Source organism: Anthonomus grandis, chromosome 1, assembly GCF_022605725.1.
Source record: "Anthonomus grandis grandis chromosome 1, icAntGran1.3, whole genome shotgun sequence".
In the NCBI taxonomy this organism is placed as follows: domain Eukaryota; kingdom Metazoa; phylum Arthropoda; class Insecta; order Coleoptera; family Curculionidae; genus Anthonomus; species Anthonomus grandis.
In genome coordinates this window covers 20,137,201-20,156,476 of record NC_065546.1, presented here as the reverse complement: position 1 = coordinate 20,156,476, position 19,276 = coordinate 20,137,201, and positions in this window count along the sequence as shown.

Genomic DNA, 19,276 nt, shown 5'->3' with positions numbered 1-19,276 from the left:
TTGCTTTTCACACCAGTGCCTACTAGAAAGATTTTTCTTTTGTAGCCTTCGGCAAAGATAGAGTCACCTGACTTATTGCAGCATTTAAATCTTCACGTGCCCCGCATATCATCTAGAAATTCTGAAACTTTTTATATATGTAATCTATGTGTTCTACCAAAATTCTCGCCAATGCGCAGAGTGTGCAGCATTTTTAATTCTGTGCAGCATCAATGTGATATATTCCACAGCAGTTTGTACGAAAGAGAACTGAGAGAGAAAGAGATTGTACGAAGAGAGCTTAGAACATTGAATGCCTAGAATAAGCCTAGCTGCAAACCATAGGCGAGGTTGTTTGAGTTCACCATCTCTCAGACAATGATGTCAAATCGACTTTCCAATTTTTCATTCAATATATAATTTTCTTAATCCACTACATATTTTTTTAATACATATGTTGTATTTTATAACAGGTAAAAAAATGTACTCTTTAAAAGTTTTGTTTATTTGCCGACTAATAATATACAGTGACCGCCTAAAGTTCCGCATAAATTCGATAAAAATTAGAGACATGATTTTTTGAGAAAACGCTCGGATCCGTCGATTTTTATTTTAAGCTGCGCATTATTTCACATAAATTTTTGTATACAGGGTGGAACAAAAAAAAAGATATGAGGTAATTTTTTTAAACGCAATGCTATATTTTTTATTGCATTTATGAAATATAGGCGAAATTCCAAGCAAGTTTCGTATAACACCTTATCTCAAAACTCAACTGTTTCAGAAATATTTAAATTTAACCAACAAGAAAGCATGTATGCAAGTACGTATATTTACAAATTAAGATAAAATAGAGGATAAAATGTTATAAACTGTGAAAACTATCCCCATTTACTTTTTGGCAGAAAGCAAGACAGTTTACAAACTCATGTAAAACACTATCAATTATTTCGAGTGTTATACCTCTAATTTCATACCTAATTCTATTATTTAAATCTTTTACGTTGTTTGACTTCTCAATATAAACTTTACTTTTCAGGTACCCCCATAGAAAATAGTCGCAGGGATTTAGGTCTGGTTACCTGGCCGGCCACTCTATTGGCCCTGTTCGTCCTATCCATATTCCTGGGAACACTGTATCCAAGTAATTACGGACATCTCGAAAGAAATGTGGCGGTGCGCCGTCTTGCTGAAACCACAAATTATCTGTCGGGACAGCAGGATCTTGTTCGTCTGGGTATAGGGCAGATAAGATCTTGAAGAAAATTCAAATAGCGTTGTCGTGTTAAGTTTTCTTCGAAAAAGTATGGCCCTATTACTTTATTTTCCACGATACCAGCCCAAACATTAATAGATTTACGGTACTGTGTATGAGCCTCAGTTGCCCAGTGTGGATTTGACACTGACCAGTACCGACAATTTTGCCGATTTTCAACACCGTTTAAACAAAAAATTGCTTCATCTGAAAACAAAACTCGTAACACAAACTGACGGTTATTATTGCAAATGTACATCATTTGCTCGTAAAATTGGTTTCTTCGATCAGGATCGTCCTCATTTAATTCGTGTATTAGTCTAATTTTATAAGGGTGGTATTCATTTGCTTTTAAGATGCGTGTTACTGACTTTCCGGTTATATTATTATCAACTGAAATTTGTGAAGTTGCTTTGGATGAAGACTTTGAAATGAATTTGTGTTTGGATTTTCTTCGACGGAGAGCAGAACGTTTAATTTTGTTTCTTCAGAAATTTTTGGACGACCTGATCAAATCCCTAACATGACCTGAAGTTATGAATTTGTGCTCTATTCTACTAACTGTTGACTGAGAAATAGGATGGTTTGGTTATTTGGCATTAAACAGTTCCCTTACTTCTTTTTGCGTGCGCACTCAAACCCGTACCCTAGCATCATCAACATTTCAATTCGTTGGGTTTCCGTTAAATTAGCCATAATTTATTCTGATAAAAACTACTAATTTTCGAACTAACAGTGAAAGGATGGAGATTCTTTACAAGTGCAACCATGGAAATAGAAACAATTGGCAGTGTTTATAACATTATTTTTATCCTCGATTTTACCTTAATTTGTAAATAGACGTACTTATTATATTTGTTTTCTTGTAATTTAAATGTAACTATTTCTGAAACAGTTAAGTTTTGAGATAAGGTGTGTTATACGAAACTTGCTTGGCATATATTTCATAAATGCAATAAAAAATATAGCATTCCATTTAAAAAAGGGATCGATAACGTCATATCTTTTTTTTGTTCCACCCCGTATACAAAAATTTATGTCAAATAATGCGCAACTTAAAATAAAAATCGACGGGTCCGAGCGTTTTCTCAAAAAATCATGTCTCTAATTTTTATCGAATTTATGCGGAACTTTAGGCGGCCACTGTATACTTTGAGAGTAATCAAATTTTTCAAAATAAAAAAAGATACCGACAAAAAATTAATTAAAAAAAAAGCAACTTGGCAACCTGGAATACCTCTATGTTTACAATGCACGTATCCGAAGTTGCCAGTTTGTATTGTTTTTCAAGATATTTTTTCATATCTGTGAAGCTAGCGCCCGATCCATATCCAGTAACCAAGTCGAGAACGCAGCACATGTCGTTTGCCAGCATCCTATTTATAGTTCGCGCCCGCTGTTATTTAATTGATATAATGCCCGTATCTCCTGAAATTCCCAAGGAATTTCAATATTTTTTTGTACAAATATTAGAAATCAATAACTAAATCGATTTATAGTGGTTATAAATCTCTGCAAACTAAAGTTTTTTGTGAAAATTACTTAAAAAGTCGAATGTTAAAGGAATGAAAAAGGCTTAAAAAGGATTTCAATTAATGTTTTTTTCTATAATAAATAACTAAACGCATTTGATATGGTTGAAAACCTCTTGCTTTGTCCTCACTATTACAAATAAATTTAATATTTAGCATATAGTAAATTAGAACGTTAGGTTCATATTTTATTACTTACATATATCAATTTAACTTAAGTATTTCTTGAACTGAAGGTTTCTTTATTGCTACATTTTCTGATACTTTTACTTGATACTTAAATTGAACTACCTACATTTTCTTTAATTGAACTATCTTCATTACCTATTTTTACTTCCTTTTTATCAATCCTCTCCCGTATTAATTGTTATTTGAAAACATGCAAACAATATACTTTACCTGTGCGCGAGAGATGCAAAGGCAAATTTAAAAAAACCTCCAAAAATGTGTAGACGAGAAGCGAATTAGCAGTGCAACCAAACGCACGTGTATATTATAAACCTGCAAAACCTCTCTTACCTTCCTTTTGTGCCTTACTGGGTAAGTCGAGTATAATACATTTACAATTTATTAATTTGATATACTTTCTATATTTACGATTTAAAATAATTACGTAATTTTACGTAATCTTTCTATAGACGAAAGGGTTTGGATCAGGGGATGACGGGGTGAGCGGGCTTAGCCTATAAAATACATCCATCACGAAACATTGGTCTTTCGAGCCGGATAAGCCTTTTTGGCACCTATTAATCTTAAAAAGATTTGAACTCTTTTGTTGGATCGGATTGATTACGCAAAAGCATGATATATTATTTTGAGTGCAAGTTTTACTGTTTTTCTTTAAATAATACCATATTATTTCTTACTTTTGGTAAATAATACATAATTACACAATACTATTGCTTTTGCATTCTTTTACTTACTACCTATTAATTCAAAATAGGCATATTAATATTATAGCTTTCATATAAAGTTTAGGGGAGACCGTGGTCAATTGTAACAAAATATGCTTTTTTATTTTTCGTTGGTTAATCTTGCGCTCTAAAAAACTAAATTTATTTTGCTAAGGATATGTTCTACGTTCGATAAAACTTGTCAGAATTTAAACTCATAAAATTTATACTAAAATAAAACTATACCATTTTTTAGGAGGCTATGACAACTGTTACAATTGGCACCTATCTGGTGTCAATAGTAACAAGCATGGTGTTAATTGTAACAACCATCTATACCGACGCAAAAAGTAAAGAAGGGGTTATAATAAAATACTTCACCTTAAAATAAGTTTATTTTTTACGTAAAATAGGAAATATAAAAATATTAATCTTATAATTCATCATCAGAATTACAGTTTACGCAAACATAAAATGGGTTTTTATCTGTGCAGGTTAAATGCGCCCATTCTCTGCAAGTTCTACATTGTATCCATTCTTCTGAGCTTAAGGAATATGATCCAGAACACACTAAACAGAAAGTGTCATCATTAGAAGAATCTGAAGAGTAATTTTCCACCGGTTTTTTCTTAACTGTTTTATTCACTTTCTTGCTCTTATTTTTATTTGTTTTGGTGGTGTCATCTTTGCCAATTTGCCGTTTTACTGAAACTTTCTTCTTTAAAGTTTGTTCTTCAATAGAGTTTTTTTCTGGTGTGTTAGTCAGTATAGCAGTTTTTCTTTTCATTCGACCCTCTTTTTTCGCTTTAGAAAGATCGGCTTTGGGCAAAGGTTTTAGAACTTCAGTGTAATAAATGCTACCGGTTGTAGTTGAGGCGAAGGAGTGGTGTCCCTGACAGTTGATGGTCCTGGCTGAGGTGAAGAATTAGGATGTCTTGTCGTTGATTGTTCCAATTGACTTTCAGCTATTTCAGCAGGCTTAGCTGTAGGTGATTTTGTTGTAGATTGAGTTTGCTGTAGAGTTTCTTCTAGTGGTCTATCAGTTAAAAAATCTGAATCTTGAAAAATTCCACGGTTAAAGTGATAAATGCCGGTGCAAGAAAATCCTGATAAAATATTTGTTAGTGTAATGGCTAACGGTAAAGATGATTTAATAATTGATGGTAAATCATATATTGTCATACGCTTTTCTGGATTGTTCTTCATCCATTGATCGACGTAGTTGTTGAAATACTTTTAAAAAGGACCATATACACCACGATCCAGTGGTTGGAGACGGTGGGAAGTGTGTGGTGGAAAAGACAACAATGTTATGAAATTTGCTCTGCGATATTCTATTAATGAAATGGATACATGTGAAGAGTGATTGCCTAATAAAACCAAAACTTTATTAGTCTCGCTGGGTTTAGCGTGTTTTACAAAGTGTTTTATAAAGTCAAGAAGCTCATTTTCTTGCATCCACCCGGACTTATTTCCTTTTCCTACGCATCCAACATGTCCATCTCTAATAAAATGATCCTTGAAATGCAACCGGGGAAATACAAACATTGGCGGAATTGCGTTACCAACAGCGTTTACAGCCACACACAGCGTAACAAGTGTTTCACGCTCCTGACTTGCTACTGATCCTACTTGCTTGGTTCCTTTTTTTGCAATGACCTTGGTTGGCTTTTGCACCATGGACAGACCAGTCTCGTCAATATTGTAAATATTTTGTGGCTCAAAATTGTGTCTTTCCAAGACAATTGCCAGTTTATCAAAAAAGTTGGAGACATTTTCTTCGTTGAAATTCATGGCTCGCGCAAGACTTGTTGCTTGGGGTGTGCGAAGTGTTAAATGAGGATTTCTTCTCAGGAAAGCTACAAGTCAATCTTTACTAGCCTGTTCTACTTCATTCTATTTTTGAGGATAGTTAAGACGATTGGCAGATGCAAACTGAAAGGCTAGTTAACGAAGATCCCGTGTAGTGAGGCCAAAGTACAAACCGACAGTTTTTTCACAGTATTTGACTAGCTGTGACTCTTGCTCAACAGTAAATACCCTGTTGTAAGGATTGTACCCCACCTTAGGCTGTAAATTATTACGTAGAGCATTTACAAAGCGGTTTTATGAAACATGGCACATTCCATAACTTTTAGCCACTTTTCTGCTTATTATCAACAGACATTAACAGACTGCTCATTATCAATAACCTTTCTTGCTGCTTCTTCATAAATAACTATCTACTAGATAGAGTTATTTATGAACTACTATCTACTTCATAAATAACTATCTAACTAGGTATCAGTCCCCTGTCGGTCTTTCTTGGTCTCGATTTCACCATTTTTTATGACTATAAAGAAGAAAATATTTTTTAAAGAAATCGTTAAATATTCTAAAAGAGACTTGATAATTTTATTATTTATTGTCGTGTTGGCTTATAACAATAAGACAACAAATAATTTTGCCATATAAGAAGTCAACAGATAAATAAATATAATCGGCATAAAGTTAAAAAACAACTTTGATTTTAACACTTACATGTTACATGTAGTACGTGTTACAATCGACGTGTTACAAACGCCTAATCAAAAAGGTTACTCATAGAGAAAAGAGCCTTTTTGTTTAGGTGTTAGCATCAGATATTGATCTGAACAAAAATAAAACTTTTCAGCTTTATTTTACATATCTAAATGGGTTTATTTACTGCAATAATCTACGACAGTGTACTAACAATAGTGTACGACATATCACCAATTGGACAAATGGAAATAAAACAATGTTTTTCTTTAATACATTTATTATTTAATTTTCCTGGAAAAAAAATTACTTAAAATGATATACATATATATTTCTTTTTTTTTTCACATAATATTCAATAATTCATTATAACAGACATTATATAAATTAGAATTAATCTAAAAATGTTTAAAATTATTTTGTTAGCACTGAACTACCCTAATTTTAAATAGATTAGAAAAGGTTGTCAACATTTTTGTGCTATTTTCTCTTAATATCCTCATTTTATCAAAACATAGATTCAATAGAAGATTAATTATACTTATTCAATATGTACTTGTATCTGTTACAATATGTACTTGGGTCCTAAAGAAAAATTAAAACAATTAAACAGATTTTAAAATTATTTAAATTATAATTTAGATATTAATTCTTAAAATTAATTAAAGATTCTATAGCAGAGTATTATCGAAAGAAACAATATATCTATTTACAAAACGAAATAAACTCTTAAAATAAAACCAACTTTTTAGTATAAACATATCACTTATATTTGTTGGTCTCTTATAATACTAACAACATATCTTGGAACTATAATATTAATAAAAACTTAATTTAAGGACAATGAAAAGAAACTCTTAAAAAAACGCAAGTTGTAAGAAAAACATTAATTCTGATCTATTCCGGGTGCTCAGGTCTCTTAGTCTCTACATATACCTATGTCTCGTCTCAGTGAGCACAGAAAGTGGTATGAAACGAGCATGAAATAAAATTTAAAAAAATGCAGTGCAAATCTTATAAATCAATTTACTAAATGATTCATGTGAAAAAAAGACAAAATAAATGTTTAAATAAATATATATTGTAGTGTAAAGCCAGCAGTATCAGCATTATTAAAATTTGTGGAGAACTGATCGGAAAATATTTTATAGCCTTAATAAAGTCTTAATAAAATTTTGACTTGAATATCTCTCCATGTTTTTCTTGTAATATGAACTGAAGGAAATTAAAAAAAACTTTTATTACTATGTTTCTCAGAACCATTTAAAATATACATACTCTTACATCAAGGAAAATGTCAGGAGAATTTTAAATCAATTTTTAGGTAATTGTTGAATAGAAAATGAGAGGCCAGACATTTTGTAATATGTATTTATAATAATCAAGTTAAAAATTAAATACTTGAAAAGTGAAACGTCTTCATTGAAATCAACTGAATTTGATTTTATTAAAGACAAAAGATTGACAATACAAAAATATAACAGTAATAAATAAAATCAGATTTCCTTACCAGAAACCTGGAATTACTTGCAAATCAATTAAAACATTAATCCCAATATTGAAAGAGAACTTTTAGAAAAAAAGTCATGAATTTAAAATAACATCCTTAAAACAAATAAAACAAATAGCAAACTCAACCCATGCTTGCATTCATTGAATTGAATTGAAAAACAAAGTACAAAACAAACACTACAAACTGTACAAACTCAAATGGTATGACAATGACAAATCGTCGGTCCAGTGCCAAAACCATGAATGTGACACATTTATGAAATTTTGTCTTTTTGTTATTCTATTATTGCAATATAAAAGAGTTTAATGCGTTTCATTTTTACGATATAATGGTTAGCCCAGAATCTTTTAACTCAATATAAATATTAAACTAAAGTTAATTATGTTTTTTTTTTAAGAATGATGAAAAAAAGTTGTAGTCAATTTCGGGTATGCAACCAATTTTATTTTTGGGTCGCATTTATTTAAAAGGCTAAGAAAAGTAAACAACAATTTTTTTAAAGTTATTTTATTACCAAAAAATTTCAAAAAGTAGTGTTTAAAAATATTATATCAAATTAATTTGTACTTAGTACTTAAAAAATACGAAAATACGTTTTTACAAAAAACTTTTTTAACGAAATTATAAATTTTCTTTATCTTCACTTTCTTCCTCTACGTCTGGTTCAGGCAACCTATCCCTGACTTTTTGAATTACCTTGAGTGATTTATAAAATGGATGATAAATTTTTGGTATGGTAAGATCAGTACACATTTTTTGTAGATCTTGATACTTTGCTGCATTAATCGGTAACTCATCTTTATACGCTTTACTTAATGTTACTTTTTTGAGCCTTTCTTTACCTTTAGTAATATTTGCGACTAGAAAGTCATCATCATAGTTGAGTTTGTATAGCAATTTGGTTTGATCAGCCTTAAGGTATCGAATCCAACAAACTTTACGCCAGGGAATTTGACTTAGTTTAAATGATTGATCTCCAAATGTTTTAAAGTCAAAGAAATCTTCATGTGTTAAATTTTTTACGGCAAATGGTTGTGGTTTTATACGAGCGCTTCTAATAATTTGGGTCCATCCTTCAGAAGAATATACAGGTATATATTTAGCTTTTTGTTCAATTTTAGAGTGTATGGAGTCACACTCCATTTCGGTGTGGCCGGTCTCAAAAAATGTATGGTCTATTTGAATCAAATTATAGGAAGTGTTTCAATATTTGCGACATTATCAGGAGAATGAGCAGTTTTGAATCCTGGCGGAGCCTCGGTTAGCTGCAAAAAACAGTGTGTATTAGTTATTAAGGCAAGGATGAAGGTACCTACCACAAAATATTTTAAAAAATATGTTAGGTAAGTACATAAACTTTTTAAAACTTTAAAGATAAAAAGTGCTATATTAGCCTCTGAAAATTAAGGTTTACCTAAATGCAAAATAAATTAGCTGATTAAAATCATATCGATTTAAACAAAAATAATTTAAATTAATATGATTTTAGTCTCTTAATTGTTTTGCACTTAAGCCTTAATTTTTAGGCCCTAATATAGCACTTTTTATATCTTAAGTATCAATGCCTTATTCTCTTTGTTAAAAGTATCCTCAACAGACTCTCTGTGGCTCACCATTTCCATTATTCTTTTAGCTCTAGATGCCATTTTTAAAAACACAACTTTAATCTTTAAAACAAAAAATCACAAAAAAGCTTAGAGTAATTTTCTTATTAAAGTACGAAACACTATACTATAACATTCACAATACTATTTATGAGTTTTTTTTGCCAAAATTTGAAAAGTGCTGCACATTCAGTATTACGTATTACACTAGTGTAACTAAATTTTCTGTGATATTACAAATCCAAACAGATGTATCTGGCACTTGCAGATTATTTTGACAAATTTTTTTCAAAGCCAAATTAATGAAAGTGCCACTTTCAACTTCACGATATTATTCTGTACAATGCCAAAATCGCGAAACTATAACATTCGTTACGTTGCCGTTGAGAGCGAACGTAGCAAACTGACATTCGCGAAATGGGTTCTGCTCCCCCACCACATCAATGACGCATAATCAGATTCGCGTCTGTGGCATAGTAAAGAAGCTTGGAAAATAAATTTATTGATGCACTTAGGTGAAATTCGAAAATTTTGCACATTCATGATTTTGGCACTGGACCGACGAAATGATGTTCTATCATTCAATGTCAACAACTGTCCCTGTCAGCTCCGTGTCAATTTTGCCAAGCGAGATGGCCGACGTACGATTCCGATTTTAATCATACAAGCTTCATACATGTGATTTGAATTTCCTTTTTTCCAATAAATGTGACCCACTTCAGACTTATTTATCATTTTTCAGCAAAAAGGGAGTTTTTAGTCTTAATATTAATCTAAAAAACGCACTGAAACCACTGAAAACATCTTTTTAATACTAATACTGTACGAAAGTTATCCTATCGAAAATTAAAATACAGCGTTGCCGCTGTACATTTGCAATTTGCTGCAAGCTAAATCTGATCTTTGCCTAAACAATGTTAAGCTTAAATATTTGATTATATTAAAGATTTTGGGGGTGACATTGGATCCTAGGCTTTTGTTTCAAAAATATCTTGAAAATATTGTACAAAAGGCTCTTAAAAATCTTGGATTCGCTTTTCGAACAACAAAAAGACTTAGCAACGTAAATTCCTTAACAATATTATTTAAATAGTATAGTAAGACCTGTAGTGGAATATGCTACAACAGTTTGGAATACAATGTACGCCAAATATATTAATCGGCTTACTAAAGTAGAAAGTGTGCAGCGCAAACATCTTAAATTATAGGTTTAACAGACTACGGCATTTCTTTAGCTGTGATAATAATTTATAATTCTATAATATGCATTCGTTGGAGGACCGAAAAATTAATTTTTTTTTGTTTTTTCCTATATTGTGATGTAATTTTTAGAATTAATTCTTCGTAGTTGTAAGTACTATTATGTAGAATTTGTTTACTAATTTGTTCTTGTGATATAACGTGCTTTTTTACTATTGGATAGCTACGTCTGCCTGTAGAGTAGCTGTAAGAGAGCCTAGTAAGAAAGCCTTAAAGCCTATAGATAAATAAATAAATAAAACAAACTTTTGTTATTATTTGCTTTGAAAGTATCATTTTATTACAAAGCAAGTAAGCACGATATCTATTTTTCTTTATAGAGAATAGCTTTTGGTTTAAGTTTTAGCTTAGAATAAGTTTAAAAATATATAATTTTATATTTTAGGTGTAGTGCACCGGAAAAAATAACCGCTTCCGGGTAGATGTTAGTGGAGACCATAGTAGCACAGTGGCAGAAACACGCCAAGCAACTTCGTATGAACGGGTGACATAAATATTAACTTTCTCAATAATAAAGTGAATTTTTATGTAAAATCTTTGAGCTGTATTATTTCATTAAATTGAGTATATATGTTTTTCAGAAAGGAAGAATTTCACTTTCTTTTTTTAATGTCTTAATAGTTAAAATAAATGCAATGAATAATACGAATGCTTTACGCGATTCATTTTATTAAGACAAGAACAGTATCTCTTAATATAATCAGTCAAATGACAGAATTACGTTGTTACCTATTCGTAACATATTGTTATATGTCATATATTATTTTGTCTAATATCACATTATTACATTCATAGCCATACACCTTTGATATAACTTCTAGAGCGCTTTGTCGGCGCAATTGTCGGAATTCGGCACTCTCGGATCTGTCTATGCTAAATTAAAAGTATATCACGCAAGAGGTGTAAGATCGTCAAATTAATATAACATTACATTACAGATACATATCTGACGTACAACACACGGATAAGTGATACTGAGACCAGTATATCACTTATTCCTGTGACAGATATTCAGATTGTTCCTGTCATCTATGACTATTTTTGATCCAACAATGAACTGCGAACTGGGGGTCATTTTGAACCATTCCAAGAAGCAAGATTCTATTTACTGTTTCTTTGTTAGTCGTTATGCCCAATTGTGAACAAACAACACAAGAAGTCTTCGATTAGCATTAGTAGTAGTAGTATTAATCTATGTTTGATTAGGTAACGATTGAGTAATGTCCTACGACCGACGTGTTTTTCACTTTTTTTACCATGAAAAATAAAACAAAAAGTAGAGAAATTTTATAGTCACAAAAAGAGCAGATTTTTAGTAAAATAGACTTACATTAAGACCTAGCCTGTTTCTACATTTGCGCACCAGATTCTGATAACCTGAGGGAATTGAAACCCGCATTTGCCAAAACTTGATAACAAGTAATTTTTTTCGCATTTCCTTGCCACCATTATTTTGTTAATTTATTTATTCAACGAGCAAAAAGCCCAATATTACAAAAAATAAATTGGATTAAAAATTACAATTGCATGCCTACTCTAAAGCCACTGAAGTGGACTCGATACATGTCAATACAAGTTATATAATACTAACTTAACAGTTAGGTAATAAGCTTTTATAGTAGGAAAATAAGATAAACTAATATTACAAACATAACATAACTTCAATATCATAACCATCACACAGAGGTCTTAACATCACTCGATCTATTATGGTATTAGTCATTGCATATTGAGAATGCATCACAAACACAACTAGAATAGATACTCTATTTTAATTTAATTTGATAAAGTAGTGTTCATAAAAACATTTAATATTTTTCCTGAATCTGGAAGGTGCATTAAAGAAGTCAACATTAGAAGAGTGCTGGTTTGTCAGTTTTGCTGTCCTTGCTAGAAACGAACTAACGCCGTAGTTGGTTCTATGTGCAAGGTTGTGAAAGGAATTAGCTTGATGAGTTTGTCGTAATAGTATATGAATGGCAATATTCGGCAATAATTGAATGACTGTAAGTCAAAGTCAAAAAAAGTTTATTACCAAAAAAAATAGTTATAAGTCAAAATCGCTCTTATCGTGCGGGTGTATCGGATTATCAACGACACTCTTTTGTAGTTACGTTTCATTTGAATTTGCGCAACAACGTTTTTTAACTACAACGCGTCAGATAAACGAAACAGATATATGCAGCGTTAATGTATCAAAAGAAGATAAAATGATAAATGTCAGTGGTTCTAAAACAATTACTTTCATAACAAACATGCCTGTCTCGTTTCGATTGACGGATGACATTATTTGTCACAAGATAATTTAAATTTCAAATTATGGAAAAGAAAAAGCCTTTGTGGATTTCTAAATCCTCAAGCCAAAAAAATGGTACTTAATGTTATTAATTACTTCGAGAACGAAAAAGAAAATAAAGGGTTGCCTAAGACTGTACAAGAAGAAGTAGCTAAAGCGCTTGGAATTAGTTTAAGAATGGTGCAAAAGGTTGTATCAAGAACAATCTTATTCCCAAGAAGGAAAAAAAGTGTAAAAGGAAGAAGCCGAAGACTGAAGATTTAAGTGAATGTGTAAAAATGGAATTAAGGGATAGGATTTATGAACTATATAGGCTAAAAACAAATATAACGCTGCCATTTCTGAGGGATGTTTTAAAGCAACGCGGCACTTTGGAAATTGGACTTTCTGCTTTATCAAAATTAATTAAAAGCATAGGTTTTCGCTATAAAAAAGACTGCAATAGAAGATATTTGTGTGAACTACCAAATATTGTCAGCCAACGAATAGGATTTTTAAGACAATATACACAAAATAAAAAATCAAAGTTAAGGAAAGTGGTATTCTTAGATGAAACTTGGATATTTTCAAACGGGAGTGGAATAAGATCTTGGCAAGATGAATCTGTGAAAAGTGTGAAAAGAAAAAAAGGATGTGGTCAGGGAAAACGATTTATTATTTTACATGCCGGGTCTTCAACGGGATTCGTTCCAGGTGCAAGTTTAATTTTTTCTTCTAAGTCTAAAAGTATGGATTATCATGACAATATGAATTGCGAAATGTTTGAAAAATGGTTAAAGGAACAGTTGATACCGAACTTGCAAGAACCTTCCTTACTAGTATTAGACAATGCGTCGTATCATTCAAGAATTTTGAATAAACAACCAAATGGAAGTTGGAGAAAAAGCAAAATTTATAAATGGTTAGTAAAAGAAAATCAGAATCCCTTGCCATATATGCTAAAATCCGAACTTCTTTCAATTGCAAAATCGCTGAAAAGACCAAAAATATATGCTGTTGACGAAATAGTACGTGAATGTGGCCATGAAGTTTTGAGATTGCCACCATACCATTGTCATTTTAATGCCATTGAGCGTATATGGGCAGGGTCAAAATCTTATTATAAGAAGCATGTGGGTGCTGGGCTTAGATCTGACCAGGTTGAAGCTGTTTGGAATGAGGCATTAAATCACATCACAAAGGAGTATTGGCGGAAATCAGTGGATCACACAGAAAACATTATTAGAACCTGGTGGAAGAGAGAAAAAGTACTCGATATCCAAGTTGAACCATTGATCATTGCTCCATTTGAAGAAGATTCGGAAAATGTCGAAGAGTTTTCCGACTCTGTTAGTGATAATGATAGTTATAATAAGTTTCTTTTTTTAGTCAAATTTGTTACTTCATTTTTACACATTCACTTAAATCTTCAGTCTTCGGCTCCTTCCTTTTACACTTTCTTTCCTGCTTGGAAGTAAGATTGTTCTTGCTTTCATATATAACCTTTTGCACCATTCTTAAACTAATTCCAAGCGCTTAAGCTACTTCTTCTTGTACATTCTAAGCAATTCCTTATTTTCTTTTCCGTTATTAAAATAATTAGTTTTCTTTTTGCATTTCGTTTATTATTTAGGTATGATTAAAAAGTACAAACATTTTTTTTTTAAACAAAGCTAAGTAAATAAATTGGTGAATGCGCTGGGAGATAGATATGCCCAGCGCATTCTCCATTTTTTTAATAGTTAGTTTCAATCTTTTTTTGCCTTGTAATGTGTAAATAAATAAATATTCATAAAAAACGACATTTTAAAGAACTGTCGTAGCTCCCCTCGTATTTATCTTTTAAAAAAAAGCTAAGTAAATAAATTGGTGAATGCCCTGGGAGATAGAAATGCCCGCCGCATTCACCAGTTTTTTTTTTTAGTTTTTTTTATCTTTTTTTGACTTTTAACTGATATAAAAGAAAAGATAACACAACTTTTTTAATTTTCTGTGCATCAACGTATAGATTGGGTCGAACGACAAATAATAAATCATAAAATTAAAATGTCATTTTAAAAGTGAGATTGTAACATGAACTTGCCTTTAAACAAAGAAAGTAGTTTTCTGGTCTCTGACTGCACTGCATCACACACAATACAAATTAATTGTTTGTCATTATACCAAAATGTATAGTTTCCCAATTATTATTACAAAAAAACACAATCACACATAAACAAAGAAGAAGACAACATCAAATAATCGTTAAAAATTAGACGCTGTGCCCTGAAATCGACAAATTAGTATGTTATGCACATACATAGGTCATGCAATCGTATACTAATTTCTCAAAAATTTAGGTAACAACCATTTTTAAATGAATTATGTACAATTTTAATGAAAGACTAATTTTTGCTCTAATAAAAAAATATAAAATGCTTAGATTTAGATATTATTGCGTAAAGAAAAATTGTTATTGAGAATTCCGTCTATTTCGGACAATTTTTCAAAAAAGCAAAGTAAATATTATGTTTTAGCAGAATATCGGGGATTCTAGGCATATACCGATGAGGCGTATACCCAACGGGCTTTATACTTATGGGCTTTTTCACGTCATGAAAGGAAATAACCAACGTATGTTTTACATGTCGAATCTCGGATACGGCGTTAAAGGCATCATGTCAGTTAATAATTATGATCTAAGGTGTATACGCGGCTTTAATATGTCACATGACGGCGTTCAATGTATTCAACTCGAAAAACTCATCCATTATCCCAAAGATGCTGGTCATACACTTTTATAAAAGGTAAAAAACACGAAATCTACAGCATCACAAATACATTTAATAAAATAACGAAGGTTACATGTTTCGCTCGACTAGAGCATCATCAGACCTAAACAATAATTAAAATTATGTAACCCGAAAAAAGGAGAATTCAACAAAAACTTACCATAACATACACAAAACACCTACACCTTGTTTACTTAAATATTAGGTGTTTTGTGTATGTTATGGTAAGTTTTTGTTGAATTCTCCTTTTTTCGGGTTACATAATTTTAATTATTGTTTAGGTCTGATGATGCTCTAGTCGAGCGAAACATGTAACCTTCATTATTTTATTAAATGTATTTGTGATGCTGTAGATTTCGTGTTTTTTACCTTTTATAAAAGTTGAATGTATTGTCAAACTCTCAAGGAAATAACATTTTGGCAGCCACTGATTTTTCAATTTGATTCATGTTACGTGGTGACCTTTGAACCCGCACGATAAGAGCGAAGGCGACTATATAAATATAATTACATGAGAAAAAAAATTGACAATTTTTGATAAAAGGAACTGCTTTGCGATTATATAAAACCGATAGCGCGATTTGCGTGAAACAGGCCTTAACAAAAAATGACATTACAAACCAACAAGTGATGCCCGCTTAACATAAACTCTTAAAACCAGAAGAAATCTGAGTAAAACCTCTCTGACGTCATAATAGTTAAGTTAATAGAAATTGGTTCCAGGAGGATTTATCCTGTATGTCACCTGTCTAAGGAATGTCTGTTGAAGACGCTCGATATTCTGAATATGGACATTGGACGAAGGGAACCAGATATATAAACAGACGCAAAAGGGAATAATAAAGCCACAGAATGGAGTCAGTGCTCCGGAAATCTCTACAATATCTTTTGATAAAGCCTAATATTTGAAGTGATTTTAAATATGTGAGGTATAACATTTAAACGGTTATCAAGTATCCTACATAAGACACGTAGGAAACAGATTCCAAAATATTGTTATGAATATAGTAAGAATGATCAATAATACTCCGAAGCATATTAAGTCACATTTTTTAACATTTAAATCTATAGAATTATCATTACACCAAGCAGCTAGCCTGTTAAAGTCATCCTGCAGCCGGACACAAACATCAGGCGAGGCGATTTTATATTTAGGTACATCTTCAAGACATCAGCAAAGAGAAGCGAAGAACAATTCTAAAAACATTAAGTGATGTTGTTGATATAAATATTAAATAACAAAGCTCCTAAGTGTCACCCTTGTGACATACCAGATAGCAAAGGAATCTCCCTAGATTGATAACCTTGGATTCGAGCAACCTGAGTTCTACCAATCAAATACGATTGAATCCACCACAGCAAGAGTCAACTCATTCTCTTTATTTTATAAAGTAAAATTTGGTCATGGACCCTGTCGAAGGTCTTAGAGAAGTCTGTATACATGCATGGACCTGAAACCCATCCTCCAGGAAACTAGCCAGAAAGTCAGCAAATCTTAGAAGATTTAATTCAGTAGAACGACCAGCAATAAAGCCAAACTGCTCATCGATAATTTGTGACTCAAGAGAGAGAGTCATAATATTGCAGACAAAACTTTCAAACATCTTAGGAATGGTACATAGTATGCTGATAGATCTGTGATTATTCACTTGGGAGTTGGCCAATTTTAATGAGTTGGTGTTATGTAGCTGATCTTCCAGCGGTAAGGAAAAACTCCTGAATGGAGGGATAAATTAAATAAGCAGAACAGAGACCATCTGGTGCCGGCCCTTCGCTTATAATTAATAGTGACAACTTAGTATAGATATCGGAACTTGAAAAAAGATATCTCGTTAAATGTAAATTGTCAAAAGTGGCTGTTTGGGAACTGGACACGCTCTCTGGCTGTATATTTCAGAAAATTAATCGGCTAATAGATTAGCTATTTCTGGATCAGAGGACGTGGTAGTGTCTCTATAGGAAATTTCATTTGGAATCTGAAACTTATTTCTTTGGAACCTCACAAAGCTCACAGAGAAAATTCTCAGTAGTCCCAACATACTCCCGATACCATTGTCCCTTCAATAACTTGCATTCTGTTCTTAAGCTGCAAAAGAAAATATAATCTGTTTGCAAATTAGAGTTGACATATCTCTTGGGAATCATTTTCTTCTTTATAATTCAAGATTTAAATTCATGTGAAAACCAAATAGGAAACTTTTTCGATTAGTATCTTTTTAAGGGCACAAAGTTATCTATACATAAGTACACTACTTCATAAAATATAGTTATCATATCGTTAAGGGATTTATTTAAAAACAGTTCATCCCAAACAAAACCTGACATGAATATTGAAATAGCATTAAAGTCAACTGACTTAAAAACTCTGTAAAAACGGGTTAACTTCTAACTACAGGTTAACTAACATCTAACGTCGTACTAACTACAGGTTTAATGTTACTTGCATAAAAAGATGACCTAGGATTAAAGGTTCTTAATTCTGTTCGTGTTCGCATTGAGTGCGGCTTAAGCCATATTTTAACGAGTAAGCGCCTTACTTGGTTGCCTTAAAATATCTTAAGCATTACGTCATCATATGGTTGCACGCAAATTACGTCATGTCTAACAGCTGTCAGAATCTAAATATTAGCTATACCTGCTATACCTTTTATGGGTATTGCATTCGTTTTGAAGACTGACCTTAACCATGAAAACACCGATTTGTCTAAGTTTTCAAAACGTTGTCATACATTTTTAGGATCAAATCTAGATCGTAACAACATACAAAATTTCACCGTGAAAACGTTTATAAAGGGCAGATATTTTCCCAAGAGGAAATACAATAAACAAAAAAGTTACTGGCGTAAACAAAACCTCACTCATATTCTTTGTCCACAGAAATAAACACAAACTAATCAAAAATTAATTTAAAAAAATATCCGTGCAACCTCACCTTTACGTTCTTCACTATATTTTTTATAAATTATATATATTTTTGCAAATCTATTCGCTCTTTTGATAATTTATTTTTTTCTGAATTTTTATTTGGTTTGGATGTCTTAACTGTCTCTTATACATTATTATTAAATAAATTAAAAGATTTATTGTTTATTATTGTTGTATAGTTTCTCTTTGACTTTGACATATCAAATTTATTAGCGGTCTCATGAGACAGTCTATCGGGCCGGAGACTGTATCCCCTCCACAATGATTGTGTCACACTAGTGGCCGGCAATCGCGCATCGCGCCTCGCTTTTGAAATATTACTATTGCAATAATATTACACAGTGAGCGTTTTGGGGCCCAAATGGAAAATTCGTTTTGAAACAGTTTTTCAATATAACCGATACTTCAACACTTAAAGCATCAGTGATTAACAGTACCACTACTAATACTATTATTAATACATTTAATGATTCTTTGTTGTATAACGAAATAAGCATATCTGATAATGATTTAAGATATGACTCGAGTATGCCAAGGATTATTTTAATAATATAATTATAACCATGTACACTTTGTTTCAAACTATTATTTCTGAATGATACGAAAAGACATTTTTAAATTTCACTGAATTTTCCTACAAAATCATTTTTAAAACACTTGCGTTAAAAAAACTGGAGGTAGCAAATTTTGAAATGGATAAATACAATTTTGACTGTGGTAATAACTTACCAACACTTAATGAAAAATGTATTAACACCTTTTCAAATATC